The sequence below is a fragment of the Ctenopharyngodon idella genome, chromosome 1 (genome assembly GCF_019924925.1).
Source record: "Ctenopharyngodon idella isolate HZGC_01 chromosome 1, HZGC01, whole genome shotgun sequence".
NCBI classification, from domain to species: domain Eukaryota; kingdom Metazoa; phylum Chordata; class Actinopteri; order Cypriniformes; family Xenocyprididae; genus Ctenopharyngodon; species Ctenopharyngodon idella.
Genome location: NC_067220.1, coordinates 12,213,815 through 12,230,043, shown reverse-complemented (window position 1 = coordinate 12,230,043; position 16,229 = coordinate 12,213,815). Strand labels below are relative to the sequence as shown.

General features: G+C 36.5%; 1 long non-coding RNA gene across 2 annotated transcripts in view; it reads left to right on the top strand.

Moving 5' to 3' along the window:
* The window catches only part of LOC127517021 (uncharacterized), a 70,697-nt gene that overhangs the window by 35,475 nt on the left and 18,993 nt on the right, over positions 1–16,229 (top strand). Inside the window, exon 4 of one of the 2 annotated variants that reach the window (XR_007931168.1) lies at positions 35–1,174. The exons of the other annotated variant lie outside the window; for it this stretch is intronic. This is a non-coding gene — a long non-coding RNA (uncharacterized LOC127517021). Of the gene's footprint in view, positions 1–34; positions 1,175–16,229 lie in introns of those variants that run through there. 2 annotated transcript variants of the gene reach the window in all.

The following is a 16,229-nucleotide window of genomic DNA, read 5'->3' as shown; positions in this document are numbered from 1 at the left end:
GTGATATGATGTATTTTCTTTATGCTTTTCACAGGTCAAGAATTCCTTGTCTTGTCCTTGACACTTTTTTATCTCTCTTCCTAATATCTCTATTAATGTGAACTGTTGCTACAAACCACATTTTTCTGATAAAAGAACTAATTTATTCTCTTTATAGCTTTGCAAAGAGACAATTATGTTGTAAAAAATTTGGGATGTGTGCTCCTCATTCAAAGATGTTGTACCAATATGAAGATGTTAATGGAAGTATGATGTCATGCATTTTAACCTGTAGAACATGCCCAGACCTGTTCATTTTGTCTTTTCTTCTCCCATAATTACCTTTGCTTCAACTCAATTTCAAGCTGAACACTCAATTTACTGAAGCCAAATTCATTAATTTTGAAGAATACATGCAGCACTTCAAGAATCGTTCAATAATTTCAATATCTTAGTTTTGATTATATTGAAAATGTTCAAAGGCTCATAAATTGGACAGAATGATGGATGGACGGACGGACGGATGGATCGATCAATGGACAGATAAGTGGATGTATAAATGGATGAACCCCACTGGCAGTACTATGGTACAGAGATGTTAATACGATGGTGCTTTACTGTGAATGTCTACCATATTTACATACCAATGTCTTCTAAAGTATATCAAAGATTATATGTCCAAAAAAGCTGGTATTCCATGGTACATGTACAAAATTCATGACTTAAGAGAGGTATTATATTGGATTGCTACACTCACGCATGTTGAGAAGCAGAAAGAAATATTGAGAATGAGATCTTTAATAAATTAAGTTACTCAAAAGACTATATATCAGTTTGGCAGCTGAGATTTAGTCAACGTAGAGTGAATTGTCAGTATTTTGAGATGAATTTCTCATATTCCACACCAAACACACACACACTCAGCAGGGTGATCGTTTCTCCCGGGTCAGGAGGTACATGGGAATTATCACATTTGGAGACTCTCACCTGTTTTCTTTGTGACCATACAAATCTCTGTGTCCCATGTCCAGCATGTGAAACTGCTGTGTATGCGTGGACTCAAACATATGTCTTTCAGATGGTGTCTGTCACTGTGATTTAATGTTCTGGAGTGTGTGAATCCACATGAATATATCAATATATCAGATTGCAGTTGATATTGGAATTTTATTTGTTGTTGGGCAGTTCAGTGTCATGTTTTCAAAGGTCATTATCAATAAATTCCTTCTAACGTCTTCTAAATCGTACAGCTTTATAAAATTGAATAAAATACAATTTGAAACTTGTAGTTACCTCATAGGATTACATTACTTTAGTCAGCGCTAAAATGTAAATTTTCAAATTCAAATTTGAATCAATTCAAATACTGCCATAATTTACTTGATACTTCATACTTCATTTACTTGCTTTATTCTATTTTCTGTGGAACACAAAATGTCAACAAAAAAAAAAAAAAACATTCCTGAAATAATGTATTCAGAAATTATTAAGACATTATTAAAGAGAATGTAGTAAATTACACAAGCGTTATAAAGTATACAGTTAGGCTGGCAGTGGGTTCACAACATGCTCTCTCACCTCGCACCTATTCCTAACATACTGTGATGCAACAGATGGGAAGTTATCATTAGAGAGCATTCATTTCTTTTGCATTATCCTCAATAATTATGTGTGACAAAGACAACAGCGCAAACCCATTCAGCAACTACATACACAGGAAGGAGTACTGTAAATCTGAAGGGTTTTCTCTTCTTCATCTGTCCAATGAATTTTTGTTTGAGCATTTCTCCCTGTCGAATCAGTTTATTTGTTATGAAATTAGGCCCTCTGTAGGGGCTTCCTTAAAGGGGATATATGTAAGAATTTTCATGAATAAATCGTTGCCAATGTGTAAACAGCTTGTAACGAAACTTAAAAAACGAGATCTTCCCCGACTTCCTAGGTTGTCTATGAAAGCATGTAGACGGATTTTTATGTGAAGGACTCGGGACGTTTTTGCCGGGAAAATCAAAAGGATGTGACGTTTACACAAGAGCCTCTCTTCTGACACATGAAACGAATGTAATGCCGAGAGAGCTATTCTGTACGGTAATGTCAATGTGTCATGCAAAGAAAATGAATCAAGACAAACTACTAACAACATACACTATATTGCCAAAAATATTGGGACACCCCTCCAAATCAATGAATTCAGGTGTTCCAATCACTTCCATGGCCACAGGTGTATAAAATCAAGCACCTAGGCATGCAGACTGCTTCTACAAACATTTGTGAAAGAATGAGTCGCTCTCAAGAGCTCAGTGAATTCAAGCGTGGTACCGTGATAGCTTGCCACCTGTGCAATAAGTATATTCATGAAATTTCCTCACTACTAAATATTCCACGGTCAACTGTTGGTGGTATCATAACAAAGTGGAAGCAATTGGGAACAACAGCAACTCAGCCACAAAGTGGTAGGCCACATAAAATCACAGAGCGGGGTCAGCGCATGCTGAGGCGCACAGTGCACAGAAGTCGCCAACTTTCTGCAAAGTCAATAGCTACAGACCTCCAAACTTTACGTGACCTTCAGATTAGCTCAAGAACAGTGTGTAGAGAGCTTCATGGAATGGGTTTCCATGGCTGAGCAGCTGCATCCAAGCCTTACATCACCAAGTGCAATGCAAAGCGTTGGGTGCAGTGGTGTAAAGCACACCGCCACTGGACTCTAGAGCAGTGGAGACGTGTTCTCTGGAGTGACGAATCATGCTTCTCTGTCTGCCTGGGTTTGGCGGTTGCCAGGAGAACGGTACTTGCCTGACTGCATTGTGCCAAGTGTAAAGTTTGGTGGAGGGGGGATTATGGTATGGGGTTGTTTTTCAGGGGTTGGGTTTGGCCCCTTAGTTCCAGTGAAAGGAACTCTTAATGCTTTAGCATACCAAGACATTTTGGACAATTTCATGCTCCCAACTTTGTGGGAACAGTTTGGGGATGGCCCCTTCCTGTTCCAACATGACTGTGCACCAGTGCTCAAAGCAAGGTCCATAAAGACATGGATGGTGTGGAGGAATTTGACTGGCCTGCACAGAGTCCTGACCTCAACCCGATAGAACACCTTTGGGATGAATTAGAGCGGAGACTGCGAGCCAGGCCTTCTCGCCAACATCACTGCCTGACCTCACAAATGCGCTTCTAGAAGAATGGTCAAAAATTCCCATAAACACACTCCTAAACCTTGTGGAAAGCCTTCCCAGAAGAGTTGAGGCTGTAATAGCTGTAAAGGGTGGGTCAACTCCATATTAAACCCTACGGATTAAGAATGGGATGTCATTAAAGTTCATGTGCACGCAAAGGCAGGCGTCCCAAAACTTTTGGCAATATAGTGTAGCTAGATCTATATAGTCTAAAATATACTTTATAATCAGACTATCATAATTTTATTTTAATTACCTCATCTGTCGACATTATGAATTGCAGAGCTTGTGCAAACATCCATATCGCAGTGATCATATGCTTGATTTCTCACCACTGTTATTTTTGTTTATTTTTGTTACTGAGAGGAAAGCATGCAGGACAAATTCACATATTCATCTAACCATCGCTTACAGCAGCGTGGACAACGTCTGGATGTTACTTTAACCCCAGTGCAAAAATGTAATGCAAAACCCCAGTGACGGGTAGGTTTAGGGGCGGGGTTAGGGGTAGGTTATTCGTGTGAATTCATACAAATTTGGCAACTCGTAAAATACGTACGATTTAGCAAAAAATGCACGTTATCTTGCATTCAGGTGCCTGATGTTTGTGAACGCAATCACGTAATGCGCTTCTGGGAGGGAATTATACCAAACCACTTTAACGACAAACTTTGCTCAGGCATTACAGGATGACCAAAACAGCATTTCAGATGCTGTGCAATGAGATCGGTCCGCTGGTTGGTCCACTTATGCCGTCCCATCGCAAGTCACATGTCTTTTTTGATGCGCATCAAGGAATTTATTCAGTAAAAGTGTTCATTGTAGTTTATGTACCTCAGTTGAGCACATACATTTTTTATGCGCATTTTTAGAATTCATGGTGATTCCATCCAGTGTTTTTTATGTGATATCCCAAAATGTGCATAAAAATAGGTGGATGAAAACATCACTACTATCTGCATTTATAAAAAAAAAAAAAAAGAATTATACAAATCAGGGAATGATACAAATATAGCCTTGAAATTGCAATTTGCAAAGCGCAATTCCTGATCTATCAGTTCCAAGCGCTTCCGTTTTGTAGAAAGCAGGCAGTAAAACCATAACATTAATTGCAATCTATAATGAGCCCAATTTGCATGAAAAGGAGGGCGTGTTTGCATATTTAGCGCCTGGTTAAACTGGATTGGGTGGTTAGTGAATAAGACAAAGGTTTTGGCGCTGAAATACAGCATGCTATTGTTCACTGAATTCCCCACTGTATGGCTTACCATCCCTTTTTTATCTCTTTATTTACTCACCCTCTCTTTTTTATATAAATGTCAGTTGTACATTGTGCGAGTGATGATCTAAAAGCTTATAGAAAGAGAAAGGTCAGTCGTGATGGTTAATTGATTTTATAGTGACATTGGAGGAGAGTGGAAGGAAATTGCTGTCTCTTATGAGTCCCATTTTACCCAGGGCTAACATGACACTGTGACAGTATTATTTGGCTCAGCAGTCAGGGAAAGGCGGCTATCATATTGCTATTATATCGCCCATCCACAATCATTTAGATTACACACACAATTCTCTCACATCAATTACGTTATTATACCTCCAAAGACATTCACAGACAAACTGAGGATTGTAATGCAAAGCCTATAGCGGGAGCGACGCACATTCACGCTAACACATCCACTGTTTAGGGGGAGATTGGGGTTTTATTGGCCGAGCCGGTGGAGCGGGACTGCAGGATAATGGGTAGTTATCCAGGCCGCCGTTTCGGCTTGCCAGAGCACAGAGTCTTTACGAATAAAACGCAAGAATCGCTGTAATCGGAAGCTAAACAGGAATTTTTCCGAGGGCGCAGGGATGTTTAGCCCCCTGCTGATTGGCCTGGATACCAGGGGCCCGAGCAATCTCATTCCACTTTACAGAGAGAGAGCCTTGTCAAGGTCAGCTGAATGTAAAGTCAGATTGAATGGGAGATAGGAGGGAGATGCTGTTAGATTCACTATATCTTTCAGTTCTCTTTCCATTACAGTGACTCATATTCAGTCTGACACTACACTTTAAACCCGGGGATGGGGGATAACGCGGGAACAGAGAAAGCTCACAGCTGTCACTCATGATGATTGATAGGCAGGGGCGTGTTTGATGGTTCACTAGAGCTCATTTGATCAGTTGTATGTTTATGAGTGTGTGCTTATGAATAAATTAATACATAGGAAATTACTTTAGACAGTATACCAGAGACCAGAAGTTTTTTTTAAAGGGATAGTTCATCCAAAAATCTAAATTTTGTCATCATTTACTCACCCTCATGTTGTTCCAAACCTGTATGAGTTTCTTTCTTCTGCTGAACACAAAAGAAGAAATTCTGAAGAATGTTGGTAACCAGACAGTTGACAGCACCCATTGACTTCTATAGTATTTTTTTCCTGCTTTGGAAGTCAATGGGTGCCGTCAACTGTCTGGTTACCAACATTCTTTAAAATATCTTCTTCAGAAGAAAGAAACTCATACTTGAGGGTAAGTAATGACAAAATTTATTTTTGGGTGAACTATCCCTTTAAATTAGCAATAGGTAGTTCATGTCAGAAGAATATAGAGTAAAGTAAAAGTTAATACATTTATGTTTATACATTAATAAATATGATTTAATGCCATAGAGCAGGGATTTTCAATCTTGGACCATGGCCCCCCAGATATGATCATCCTCGTGTGAGAGACCACATCTTAAATTTTAAAAGGCATCTACACCCAATTTACACACTGAAATACACTATAAATATAAACTTTATATTAAGTTACAGTATTAAATTTTTTTCTACTCACTATAGTACTGTACTGTTAAATTTATTATTTAATTTTTTTATTTTATCCCTCCACTACACACGTTGATGGCACATGAAAAAAAAAAAAAATATTCTACTTCATTTTTTTGGTTCATTTGGGAACATTTTATTGATAAAACATTTTTTTGACCCCCCCACCCCAAAATATTGTGCAAATATTCCAACGTTGTGCAACAATGGTACAGAATCATAGAGAAAATTATCATAAGACAATGCTCAGAGAGCAATGCAAAATCAATTTTTTTTTTTTTTATGTCAAGAAATCATTAAGTAAAAAGGGAAAAACACTTGAAAGACATTGATATATTGGATTTGATACATGCATAGGTCTGTATCATGTAGTGTGTCATGTCATATAATGTACTTCATGTAATAAGATTTCACTCCGTACGAAACTTCAAAAAGCAGTTCTTCTCTGCTGTGAAACAGAGGTGTATGTTACAATTTTTGCTCATCACTTTGTGTGTTCTTGCGCACCCAGGAACCCTACATCTTCCCTTCTTATAACACATTATTGCCAATGTGAAACATCCTCGAAAAGTACCCCTTATTGCACAACGTTGCCCTGAGGCAACGAAAAGAAAAACTGAGTTTCTGAACATGCAAAATAAAAGAAAAACTTCATAAAACCTGACAAAAGGCTTCATTACACCTTTATACACACACACATATTTTTTTATGTACAGTTTATGTCATTTTAAATAAGATTACTAAAGCAAATAATCTTGCCTTCATCTCACACCATGTGCTCCTGTGACCATGTGTCAGAACAGGAAGTCCCACCTTCAAATGCTGCTTGATAGTGACTCCCACACCTTACTGGACTGTTCTTTGGTACTTTTTCAACCTTTCTAATTGGTTGTAATCACTTAAAGAAAAATGTACTAAACATAGGGCTTAAGAAAACTTTCCATTGCCTGGGCAATGCTGTGCTGTAGAGGGTTATTTTATTTCTATTAATAAAATGGTAACTAACTTTATTTGAACCGATACCGATACTTTGAACCGATACTAAATGTGAAGTGTAAACAGCACTGCAGATCACTGATTGGTCAGAGAGAATCGTCACTACCAGCGCCATTCTATTTGAAACACAAGACACCAAACAGATTTAAATAGTCAGTAACAGCCACCGCAGTATCATTTGTTCACGAAACGACTTGCTTTAAACGACTGTCGCACGCAACTTGAAAAAGTCCCACTTTATATTAGGTGGCCTTACCTGCTATTTACTTACATTTAAATTAATCATTTGATACAACGCACTAATTGTGTACATACATGTTTTTACATTGTACTTATATTTTGAAAAATACCTGCATATAATTACATCTGTAATTAATTTCTGTAATTACATTTATAATTACACTGTTGACCCATCCCTTACACCTTAACCCACCCTTAAACCTACCCATACCATCAAACCTGTCCCTAATCTTACCCGTATCCCACCTCAATAGCAGCAAAAGTGTTTTGCAATACAACATGAACACAATAAGTACATTGTATTTATTTTTTTATGTAAGTACATCGTAGTTAAGGCCACCTAATATAAAGTGGGACCAAGAAAGGGCTGTTTCGTGGTCAGTAGATGAGATGCAGACTCGTTGGTAGACGAGGAGCGGATCCACAGCACAACTATAACGATCAGTCTATAATCCCACCCACTTTCAAGCGGTACTAACTGCAATGGAAAAGCAAACTTTTTATTTTTGGGTGAACTATCCCTTTAAGAAAAGTGTGTGCATTTCAATGTGTTACGACATCACTCCATGCTTTAACCAGCTAGCAGTCATTGTAATATCTGCAGTATTGTCATATCTGATCTTAAATGTGTTTTATGATTTAGATCTCAATGGGTTCACCTTCTGTGCTCTGAAATCAATAGCTGTCACTATCTATCAGTAGAAGGCATATAAGCTACACAAAGACACAAAGACACACACACACACGCACACACACACACACTAAAGCAATGATTAACAAAGATGCATGTTTTAATGTCATCACTGACAACTCGGGTATACATTATGCATCAAGATACCAAATGATAATTGTGATACCTCAAATGGCAGTAAATTTGAGACATTTGCATTTTAAACAGCATTAGTGTACTCAATTTGTTCTTGAAAGAGATATGCAGTCTTTTATGTTAATGGATGTAACATTTAGCATTATTGCAACTGTATATAATTGAGCTAATATGTGTTTTAGGGATATGTTTAATTTATTAGAGTCAGGCCCAGGTGAGAAATTTGGATCAAATCAAAGCAGCCTCCAACCAGGGTGAGTAGACTATGCCAAAACAATAACTGTTTTGAATCCACTTAGGCATCATTTAAGTCATTGCTATGGTAACATAATTTATCCCACAATATACATGAAACGGGTGACTGCAACAATCCAACTTGAATTCCACGAATTAATGCTGCAACAATTCTTATCTAGACCTTTGTTCTTCATTCCTGACCAATGCCAATTTAGCCGGTCTAGGCTGTATTCTTGTGGAATTCAGACACACGGCAGTCAAATTAAAGCTTGTTCGAAAGCCAAGTACCTACTTTGATTCTGGAGGAATTAACATTACCAAATGTGTTTCATAAATTAAACAGCGGATTAATTGATTCATTGATAAATGTAATGACATTCTTTTCACGTGCGACATCTCTGTGGCAGAGTCTGTGTAGTTTATTCATCTACTGGGATACGAGAACTGACAGTAATTACTGCAGATGAGGCGACTGACAAGCTTATCAAACGGGATTCAAAAACCAGCAAAAACATCAAAGAGGTGCAATTTATACACATCAAAAAACAGCTTTAGCCCTCGGTGCTTCACTTACACACTTACAGCGCATCAAACAACTTAAGTGCCTGTGCTTCACTCCAACAATACATCTGTCTCTCTTTCATAGCGATCACTCGAAGTACCAAAAATACCTTGTGGGACATATATCAAATAGTTGTTTTTAGGAAAAATCAAGAGTGTCAAAACATAACGTGAACAAAGCTGAAATGTCTGCAGCGCTAACTATTCATCATTAATAACATCGTGGGAGGTGATAATATTTAGAATTTTAGTAAATCACTGATCAGTCAAATGTGTCAGATTTTAATACTTTAATACTAAGCTAATCACAGGCAATCAGAATATAAATGACTAAAACCATTTTTTTATTTGCTCAAAGGTTTTGGAGACGGGTAATGATATAATCTTTGGCTTAATTAACATTTTTAATGAGGCAAATTGAGGTTTGGATTTAGGTGCCCCAGTGAAGGGTTTTGTTGAAGGTCCTGAAATGATCTACTTTGGTCACACTGACCAAGACAGCATATTATATAGATTATCTTTTTGAAGTTTACTTTAACATTGCTACCTTAAAGGGAAAGTTTACCCAAAAATAATCATTCTTTCATCATCTACTCAACCTCATGTTGTTTCAAATCTGTTTTTTGTTTTTCTGTGGAACATATAAGAAAATCAGTGAGGTCCAAAACAACATTGGGCCTCAATGACTTTCATTGAGTGGACAAAAAAAAGAAAAGAAAAGAAAACAGAGACAATTTTTCAAAATATCTTCTTTTGTGTTTTGCAGAAGCAATTCTTGTTTGATAAATTAAAGTCAGCATGAAATGGAAGTTAGTATTGTTTTTTCTTCCCTATTGTGACATATATCCGAGTAAAACAGCTTCTCAAACAAGAAAAAATGTTGGACAGGACTTGATTTTGTCCATTGGGAATTGATTGGATCATTGGATTGTTGTGGTTTGTTATTGGTGAATCAACATTGGGCCCCATTGACATTCATTGAATGGATCAAACAAACAAACATTTTTCAAAATATCTTTTATTGTGTTTTGCAGAAGACAGAAATTCATGCAGCTTTGAAATGACATGAGGGCAGAATTTTCATTTTTGGTAAACAATCCTTTTAGAAACTCTATATAGAATTGTCTGGCATATATAAATTCATCTTGTTTTAATTTTTAGAAGTACTAGATATTTTAAGCTATTAGTGTTTAATAAATTAAAGTCAGCATGAAACAGAAGTTATGATCAGGGTTGCCAGGTCTGTGCATGGGCGTAGAATACGTGGGGGATGGGGGGGACGTGTCCCCTGCACTTTTAATAAAACATAAATTCGTCTCCCCGCACTTTTTTCGGGCAAGATAGTCTATGCATGACCTGCCATTTTATTCTTAACTAAAATGAGGCGATCTAAACATTATGGAGCGCTCACTCTCGTGTAATATATGTTTCATTCATACTGGAAGCCGGAGGGCGCTCTCTCGCAGAATGTCCAAAACTGTTTCGTAGAAGTAATTCAACTATTGGCTCTAGCAGCAGCTGAATAAAATGCAGAAACGCATTGACTGATGAAACTTGAAGACAATAAACAAGATATGGATTATTATGTGTGCTTTTCAAGCCATCTCAAGGTATTTATTGACAAAGTATATGAATAATGCAGTGCTAATTGACAGCCTTTTTAGTGTTTTTGAAAGAAGTCTCTATGCTTGCCAAGGTTGAATTTATTTAATCAAAAAATACATTAAAAACAGTAATGTTATGCAATATTATTACAAATTAAAATAACTGTTTTATATGTGAATATACTTTAAAATGTAATTTATATCCTGTGATCAAAGCTGAATTTTCAGCATCATTACTCCAGTCTTCAGTGTCACATGATCCTTCAGAAATCGAATTGATTTCAAATTAAAATCAAGAGATGAGATAAAAAATTTAAAAAATTGATCAATTATTCAATGGTCAGATAAAAACTGGTATTACACCCAACATTTCTCTCCCCCTCACTTTTGAAATGATGGCTATGCCCCTGGGTCTGTGCAACAAAAGTAGCCCAAAAATAGCCCAATGCGATTTTCTCCAACGGGCGGCTGAATTCTCCACTGAATTTGTACATTTGGGGGGGTTGGAGCACCGAAATCGTACATACGGGAGTGGAAATTAACCCACGGAAAACATTTCTACCCGTGGCAACAACTTAAAAGTAGCCCAATTCCGCAGGAAAACCGTGGACTTGGCAACACAGTTTACTATAGTCTCTTCTTCCCAATTGTGACGTAGGTTATATCCGAGTGAAACGTCTTCTTGAACAAGAAAAAATGTAATGTGGGACTTGATTTTGTCCTTTGGTAACTTATTGGATATTGGACGGTTGTGGTGGATCTATTGGTGGATGTCATGTGAGTGACAGGTTGTCCCGATGTTGCTGCAAGCGGGAGGGGAAGTTATTTTGATTAAAGACTGAGGGTCGTGAATAAAAATAATACTAATAATAATGTGCACGGATAAATCATTTATAATAAATATCCAATATTCCATTAAAAAAAGAACTGTCAATTTTGATTTCATGGTGACTTTAACATAACACATTCTAACCAGCAGTTGTCTTTCCTCTTTCACCTCCTGTTTGCAGTGGAGTTAAGAGCAGGTTTAGAGTAATCTAATCTGGCAGTCTGTTTCAATGGACACTAACAGGTAGGTGTGAAAGGAAGGCAGCTCTAATGTCTCAATCATTTACTGCTCATTGGATTCTACCTGATCTATTCATGGGTCCACTGCTTAACAGAGGAAATGCATGAGTGTAACCATCCGGATCAATTCGTTCATGCATTTGAGCGCAGACACGTGTCCGTACATGACTGACGTTGTAAGTCTTCTTTTAATTTTACGCTAAGCCGATTTTCTTTGCACTACCCAGAATCCATATCTACATGGCGACTATATTTGAGAGACTAGTTGCATCGAAATTTGCATACCAACCATGTGCAAGATGAGAATTAGTGCATCCCAAATCATATGAAAATCAAATGCATGATTAAAATAGTATGCCTGTAAAAGTGCTTGGATTGCATGACCTAGCATTTCTGATGGATTTTCAAAGTGTGTATTCATCATGCTTTTTGGCTACAACACCTTGTGCAAATGAAGGGTTTATGAAGGATCTTTAGCAGCTTTTTGAGTGAGAAATGGCAAAGAATGCAACCTCAGTCTGCTATACAGTGTTTTTTTAATGTATGAACTTTTGTAAAGTAATGAAATTAGCTTTTGAGCTAAAACAAACAGTATTTGACAAAGGGGTCTATGATATTACAATGCAATTTTATGGCTAATTATGTCATAATATTGGCCCACAGAAGTATTGTATATCACCAGAAATGTACGTACTCTAAACTGGGATGCAGTGCATGGTTTTAATTTCTTTATTACTTAAAGGATTAGTTCACTTCAGAATGAAAATTTCCTGATAATTTACTCACCCCCATGTCATCCAAGATGTTTGTCTTTCTTTCTTCAGTCGAAAAGAAATTATGTTTTTTGAGGAAAACATTCCAGGATTTAGTGGACTTCAACAGTTACCAGTGGATTGAAGGTATAAATTGCAGTTTTAACGCCGCTTCAAAGGGCTCTGCACGATCCCAGATGAGGAATAAGGGTCTTATCTAGCGAAACGATAGGCCATTTTCTAAAAAAAAAAAAAAAAAATTTATATACATTTTAACCACAAATGCTCGTCTTGCACTAGCTCTGCGATGCACCACGCATTATGTAATCATGTTGGAAAGGTCACGCGTGACGTAGGCGAAAGTACCGCGGTAGGGCGAAAAACTCGTCATCTGACATCGTTGTTTTACCTTTTATTTGTAAAGGCTGTTTGGCTTAGTCTTTGCACGTTCACTTTGTGAACACTTGCTTGGTACTTAATTTCTTTCGACTGAAGAAAGAAAGACATAAACATATTGGATGACATGGGGTTGAGTAAATTATCAGGAAATTTTAATTCTTAAGTGAACTATTCCTTTAACTTTAAAGGGTTAGTTCACCCAAAAATGAAAATTCTGTCACCATTTACTCATCCTCATGTCGTTCCAAACCCATAAGACATCCGTTCATCTTCGAACACAAATAAAGATCTTTTTGATGAAATCTGAGCTTTCTGTCCCTCCATTGACAGATACGCAACTACCACTCTCAAGCCCCAGAAAGGTTTGCGCAGAAAAAAAAACATAATTTACCACATTATTTACAAAATATTAATCTCCAGCATGCATTCAAGCAACAACGTCTGCTCTTGTGTCAAAACAAAGCACTCGTGTTACTTCATAAAACTGAGGTTAAACCACTAGAGCCACATGAACTACTTTAATGATGTCTTTACTGCCTTTCTAGGGTTTGAAAGTGGTAGTTGCGTAGGCTGTCAATAGAGGGACAGAAAGCTCTCAGATTTCATTAAAAAGATCTTCATCTTTGTTCCGAAGATGAACAAAAGTCTTATGGGTTTGGAACGACATGAGGGTGATTTTCATTTTTGGGTGAACTATATCTTTAAGATAAACATGTTTTTGCAACAGTAAGAAGGAGGGCAACAGTTTATTTGCTCTCCTTCAGACATTTAATTCGATTAAAAAAAAAATATATATATATATATATATAAGAATACAAGAATACAAAGACATTTGTTTGGAAAAACATGCACTGATTAATTTTATTATGATAAAAGTTAATATTGTCAATATTTTGTTATTTTAAAACCAAAAGAGATTCATTTGATAGCACGCCAATGATTATAATTTCAGGGAGAATAGCATGAATACAAAACTTTTGTATATGGCTATTCAAAGGTCGCATTCAACTACAGTTTCAATGTAATCCAGTTTCAGAAAGTGACCAGCTACAAGCAAACACAGAGACTTCTTTTCAGCCCCCCTCTCTCTGTGTGTTTGTGTCTGTCTCACCCTTTTCACTCTCTGATAGCTGTTAGGTGGTAGATAAAGAGATTGGAGTGTTTTATTGATCTGAGCATCCAGACTACAGCAAGACCAATGACCTCCAATCAACACCTGCCAAGACAGTTTAGAGCTCACGTTCTGAGAACGCTCACGAGAGCACACACCTATAGATAAACACCCCCATCGGTTTCCTTCCGCATCGACAGACGCTCAATCAGCTAATCAGGGTTAACGAGGAAGTATGTACATTCAGAAATGAAGCTCAAGCGGCGATTGAAATTGAATAAAGAATTACCACTGGTTGCTCTACTGAAACACGGTGTCCTACATTATGTTCATCTCAGTTCCATCCCCTCCTCCCTCTTTACACATTAGTTAGCCAATTACTGAGTGAGACTGGGGAAGAGGTCATATTCTCCAGAGGAGAGGGAAGTGTCAGACACCGCTAGACTTATATGCGTGCACGCACACACAAAAGACAAACTAATAAATCCAGAGATCATATGTGCCTCATATATTATATGCATATTTGTTTTTGTAGTACATTTATTTATTACATTTATATTTTTAGATACTTTTATACTCAAGCAACTTACAATAAGGTAAGGCAGAAATAACGTGAATGTCAATTACCAGAGCTGATAATATAATATAATATAATATAATATAATATAATATAATATAATATAATATAATATCAGCTACCTACCCTGATAATTGCATTATATTATATTATATTATATTATTGCTGAATGCTAAATGGGCTCAAAAAACCACACAAAATATGAATAATTTGAACTTCTCTATTGATGTTTATTTTGTGATAATTATCAACTGACTGTAGTATCTTGCTTATTGCAAGGCTAACAAATTCATAAATATTGATCTGAGTTTAAATTATTTTAGAGGCTGTAAAGGGATACGCAAGAAATGAAACTAGCGTACAAATATATTTGAAGACAAATATTTGCTCAGATTGACCATTTACAAATAAGGTAAGGCAGAAATAATATTAATGTTAATTAAGTTGCCAGTATAATATAATATAATATAAATATCAGCTACCTACCCTGATAATTATATTATATTATATTATATTATATTATATTATATTATATTATATTATACTGATGCATGCTAAATAGGCTCCAAAAACCACACAAAATATGGAATAATTTGTATCATACCATAAACATCTCTGTTTATCTGTTTATTTTGTTGTAATTATCAACTGACTGTAGTATCTTGCTTATTGCAAGGCTAACAAATTCATAAATATTGATCTGAGTTTAAATTATTTTAGAGGCTGTAAAGGGATACGCAAGAAATGAAACTAGCGTACAAAATATATTTGAAGACAAATATTTGCTCAGATTGACCAATTATCTTGCTTATTGCAAGGCTATTTAACAAATACATAAATAATGGACATTTATATTTATTTAATATATAAATAATATACATTTATTTATTACATTTATATTATCAACTGACTGTAGTATCTTGCTTATTGCAAGGCTAACAAATTCATAAATATTGATCTGAGTTTAAATTATTTTAGAGGCTGTAAAGGGATACGCAAGAAATGAAACTAGCGTACAAAATATATTTGAAGACAAATATTTGCTCAGATTGACCAATCAGAATCAAGCATTCGAAGAAGGCATGTAATAAATGTAACTAATAAATAACTGGTAAATAGCTTATTCATGTGGGTTTATATAGCCTATATAAACCCACCTATGTATATTTCTTTATATAAATATACAAAATAACTGTAACCTTATTTTTTTACATTTTTCTTGAAACTCTTCTTTTTCTTTCCATTTTACACATAATGCTTTTTCTGCTCGGTTCCAAAAATGCTAATTGTTCCATCAGGCCAGAGTTGGTCTTTTCTTGTATGTTGTAGCATTACGTGTGTGTGTGTGTGTGTGTGTCTTATTAGACAATCAGTTTCACCGCCTTGCCAGTCCACTACCCACAATTCCAGTGCGGCACTGGGACTTTCCTGATGAAAGAATGTGAGTATGTGGTTGTCTATTAAGATATGTAAATTTCTAATCTCTCAAAGCCCGCTTTCACACCATCCTCTCCCTATTTCTCTCTCACACACTCTTCCCTCGCTTCTTTTTCTCTGCCTCTCATGTCAACAGCAGTATTATAGTGATTTGTGTAGTGTATTTCAGAACTGTCTTTTGAGAGCACAGCTCATTGCTAATTAGAATCATAGAGGATGAACAAAGCTGGATGTCAGGCTTTAATTAGTACACGCACAAACGTATATTTCAGCACACACGCTCTCTAGGCAGGTATTCACAAACACTTTATGCACATCAACACTTAAAATGCAATTATACTTCTGCCAATCACACATCGCTGTCGTCACCGTCTATAACAGCTGCACTGGTGACACTGTAATACCTCAAATGTTCTGCTGAACATTCCTGGACATCACAAAGTCTATGAGCACAGAATATTC